Source organism: Carex rostrata, chromosome 3 (assembly GCF_964058835.1).
Source record: "Carex rostrata chromosome 3, lpCarRost1.2, whole genome shotgun sequence".
Classification (NCBI taxonomy): Eukaryota; Viridiplantae; Streptophyta; class Magnoliopsida; order Poales; family Cyperaceae; genus Carex; species Carex rostrata.
This window is the reverse complement of record NC_135920.1, coordinates 16,261,700-16,266,699: the sequence shown is the minus strand read 5'-3', so window position 1 is coordinate 16,266,699 and position 5,000 is coordinate 16,261,700.

Below are 5,000 nucleotides of genomic sequence, written 5' to 3'. Positions count from 1 at the left end.
CTCTGCGGGGCGCCTCCACGCTTAGGCGCCCCAATGAACCGTGTTTCACCGGCTTTACGGCTGGGGATTTCAACCCGCGCGGCTACCCGCATCGGCCTTACGGGCGAAACTCCACGCGGAGTCACCCTGCCCGACCGCTTTTCGCCGGCTTTACGGCTGGGGATTTCAACCCGCATCGGTCTTACGGGCGCCTCCACGCTTAGACGCCCTGCCCCACCGTGTTTCGCCGGTTCTACGGCTGGGGATTTCAACCCGCGTGGTCCGTGTTTTTCGGTAACATATTCGTGTTCCTTGCCCCCGAATCGTGTCTTTTGTCCCCGCTGCACCGTGTTTTTTGCCCCCGCTCAACCGTGTTCTTTGCCCCCGCTCAACCGTGCTTACTGCCCCCGCTCAACCGTGCTTTTTCGGTAACATAATCGTGTTTTCGGGTAACATAATCTTGTTTTTCGGGCCATTTTACACCGACGGAGGCACCCACAGGGGCCATGTACACCCCGCTTGGCATGTACATGAGGGGCTGCCCCTTCCAAAAATCCTTCCCCCCTATAGGGGAATATGCATTTTGGGTCTCCAGCCACGCCCAGGGTTACCACCCCCTGGAAATCCCCCAGGTTTACCCCCCATTTTATGTGGATGCATAGATTCAGACCGCCCTGCTCCACCGCTTTTGGCCATTTTTGCCCAACGTTAGCCGCTTCGGCTTGCCGCTGGACTGTTTTCGGGCCTTTTTCACCGACGCTTGGCCGTATCCGCTTAGTTTTCCCCAACGCTTGGCCGCATCCGCTTAGTTTTCCCCCGCTGGACTGTTTTCGGGTCACTTTTGCCCAACGTTAGCGGCTTCCGCTTGCCGCTGGACTGTTTTCGGGCCCTTTTTCACCGACCCTTGGCCGTATCCGCTTAGTTTTCCCCAACTCGTGGCCGCATCCGCTTAGTTTTCCCCCGCTGAACTGTTTTCGGGTCACTTTTGCCCAACGTTAGCCGCTTCCGCTTGCCGCTGGGATGTTTTCGGGCCATTTTTCCCCAACACTTGGCCGTATCCGCTTAGTTTTCCCCAACGCGTGGCCGCATCCGCTTAGTTTTCCCCCGCTGAACTGTTTTCGGGTCAGTTTTGCCCAACGTTAGCCGCTTCCGCTTGCCGCTGGACTGTTTTCGGGCCAATTTCCACCGACTCTTGGCCGTATCCGCTTAGTTTTCCCCAACGCGTGGCCGCATCCGCTTAGTTTTCCCCCGCTGAACTGTTTTCGGGTCACTTTTGCCCAACGTTAGCGGCTTCCGCTTGCCGCTGGACTGTTTTCGGGCCAATTTCCACCGACTCTTGGCCGTATCCGCTTAGTTTTCCCCAACGCGTGGCCGCATCCGCTTAGTTTTCCCCCGCTGAACTGTTTTCGGGTCAGTTTTGCCCAACGTTAGCCGCTTCCGCTTGCCGCTGGACTGTTTTCGGGCCAATTTCCACCGACTCTTGGCCGTATCCGCTTAGTTTTCCCCAACGCGTGGCCGCATCCGCTTAGTTTTCCCCCGCTGAACTGTTTTCGGGTCACTTTTGCCCAACGTTAGCCGCTTTCGCTTGCCGCTGGGCTGTTTTCGGGCCAATTTCCACCGACACTTGGCCGGATCCGCTTAGTTTTCCCCAACGCGTGGCCGCATCCGCTTAGTTTTCCCCCGCTTAACTGTTTTCGGGTCACTTTTCCCCAACGTTAGCCGCTTCCGCTTGCCGCTGGGCTGTTTTCGGGCCATTTTTCCCCAACACTTGGCCGTATCCGCTTAGTTTTCCCCAACGCGTGGCCGCATCCGCTTAGTTTTCCCCCGCTGAACTGTTTTCGGGTCACTTTTGCCCAACGTTAGCCGCTTCCGCTTGGCACTGGACTGTTTTCGGGCCAATTTCCACCGACTCTGGGCCGGATCCGCTTAGTTTTCCCCAACGCTTGGCTGCATCCGCTTAATTTTCCCCAGCTGAACTGTTTTCGGGTCACTTTGTCCCAACGTTAGCCGTTTCCGCTTGCCGCTGGACTGTTTTCGGGCCATTTTCCACCGACTCTTGGCCGTATCCGCTTGGTTTTCCCCAACGCTTGGCTGCTTCCGCTTAATTTCCCCCAGCTGAACTGTTTTCGGGTCACTTTTGCCCAACGTTAGCCGTTTCCGCTTGCCGCTGGACTGTTTTCGGGCCATTTTTCACCGACACTTGGCCGTATCCGCTTAGTTTTCGCCAACAATTGGCTGCATCCGCTTAATTTTCCAAGCTATACTGCTTTCGGGTCAGTTTTGCCCAACGTTAGCCGCTTCCGCTTGCCGCTGGGCTGTTTTCGGGCCATTTTCCACCCACGCTGGCACCGACGGGGCCATGTACACCCACGCGCGTGTACATGAGGGGGCACCCATTTTTGAAAACCTTGCCCCCCTATAGGGGAATATGCATTTTGAGGCTCTAGCCACGCCCAGGGTTACCACCCCCTGAAAATCCCCCAAGTCAAAATCACCCATGTAAAATATTCAAAAAAATCTCAAAAAATCACAAAAAATTTATAAAACCAAATAAATTCAAAAAAAAAAAAAAAATTCAAAAATTCAAAAAAAATTCAAAAAATTCAAAAAAATTCAAAAAAATTCAAAAATTTCAAAAATTCAAAAAAAGTCCAAAAACCCAAAAAAACTTCAAAAATTTCAAAAATTCAAAAAAATTTCAAAAAAAATTTCAAAAATTTGCCCCGCTGAACTTTTTTCGGGTCAGTTTTGCCCAACGTTAGCCGCTTCCGCTTGCCGCTGGACTGTTTTCGGGCCAATTTCCACCGACTCTTGGCCGTATCCGCTTAGTTTTCCCCAACGCGTGGCCGCATCCGCTTAGTTTTCCCCCGCTGAACTGTTTTCGGGTCACTTTTGCCCAACGTTAGCCGCTTCCGCTTGCCGCTGGGCTGTTTTCGGGCCAATTTCCACCGACACTTGGCCGCATCCGCTTAGTTTTCCCCAACGCGTGGCCGCATCCGCTTAGTTTTCCCCCGCTTAACTATTTTCGGGTCACTTTTCCCCAACGTTAGCCGCTTCCGCTTGCCGCTGGGCTGTTTTCGGGCCATTTTTCCCCAACACTTGGCCGTATCCGCTTAGTTTTCCCCAACGCGTGGCCGCATCCGCTTAGTTTTCCCCCGCTGAACTGTTTTCGGGTCACTTTTCCCCAACGTTAGCCGCTTCCGCTTGCCGCTGGGCTGTTTTCGGGCCAATTTCCACCGACTCTGGGTCGGATCCGCTTAGTTTTCCCCAACGCTTGGCTGCATCCGCTTAATTTTCCCCAGCTGAACTGTTTTCGGGTCACTTTGTCCCAACGTTAGCCGTTTCCGCTTGCCGCTGGACTGTTTTCGGGCCATTTTCCACCGACTCTTGGCCGTATCCGCTTGGTTTTGCCCAACGCTTGGCTGCTTCCGCTTAATTTCCCCCAGCTGAACTGTTTTCGGGTCACTTTTGCCCAACGTTAGCCGTTTCCGCTTGCCGCTGGACTGTTTTCGGGCCATTTTTCACCGTCACTTGGCCGTATCCGCTTAGTTTTCGCCAACAATTGGCTGCATCCGCTTAATTTTCCAAGCTATACTGCTTTCGGGTCAGTTTTGCCCAACGTTAGCCGCTTCCGCTTGCCGCTGGGCTGTTTTCGGGCCATTTTCCACCCACGCTGGCACCGACGGGGCCATGTACACCCACGCGCGTGTACATGAGGGGGCACCCATTTTTGAAAACCTTGCCCCCCTATAGGGGAATATGCATTTTGAGGCTCTAGCCACGCCCAGGGTTACCACCCCCTGAAAATCCCCCAAGTCGAAATCACCCATGTAAAATATTCAAAAAAATCTCAAAAAATCACAAAAAATTTATAAAATCAAATAAATTCAAAAAAAAAAAAAAAATTCAAAAATTCAAAAAAAATTCAAAAAATTCAAAAAAATTCAAAAAAATTCAAAAAATTCAAAAATTCAAAAAAAGTCCAAAATCCCAAAAAAACTTCAAAAATTTCAAAAATTCAAAAAAATTTCAAAATTTCAAAAAAAATTTCAAAAATTTGCCCCGCTGAACTGTTTTCGGGTCACTTTTGCCCAACGTTAGCCGCTTCCGCTTGCCGCTGGACTGTTTTCGGGCCTATTTCCACCGACTCTTGGCCGTATCCGCTTAGTTTTCCCCAACGCGTGGCCGCATCCGCTTAGTTTTCCCCCGCTTAACTGTTTTCGGGTCACTTTTCCCCAACGTTAGCTGCTTCCGCTTGCCGCTGGGCTGTTTTCGGGCCATTTTTCCCCAACACTTGGCTGGATCCGCTTAGTTTTCCCCAACGCGTGGCCGCATCCGCTTAGTTTTCCCCCGCTGAACTGTTTTCGGGTCACTTTTTCCCAACGTTAGCCGCTTCCGCTTGCCGCTGGACTGTTTTCGGGCCAATTTCCACCGACTCTGGGCCGGATCCGCTTTGTTTTCCCCAACGCGTGGCCGCATCCGCTTAGTTTTCCCCCGCTTAACTGTTTTCGGGTCACTTTTCCCCAACGTTAGCCGCTTCCGCTTGCCGCTGGGCTGTTTTCGGGCCAATTTCCACCGACTCTTGGCCGGATCCGCTTAATTTTCCCCAGCTGAACTGTTTTCGGGTCATTTTAGCCCGACGGGGGCACCGACGGGACTGTTTTCGGGCCATTTTGCACCGACGCTTGGCCGCATGCGCTCAGTTTTGGGGCCATTTTTCACTGACGGCTGGCCGCATCCGCTTAGTTGCCCCCGCTTTGCTGATTTTTGCGCCGTTTTTTTTGTTGAACTTCAGGTTTCAAACTTCCAATTTTTTTTCCAAACTGCAGATTTCATATTTTGTATTTTTAATAAATTTGAACTTTTTCAAAATATAAAAAAAGTATTGCCTACATCCATAATTTGGATCGCGTACAATCCGGAAGTTTGAGAAATGGTCCACACCGGGTGTGAACCATCCAATCCGAAAAAAGTGGGAATTTTTACAAGCCGGAAAAACTGGAGTTTCAATGGCTCTTTGG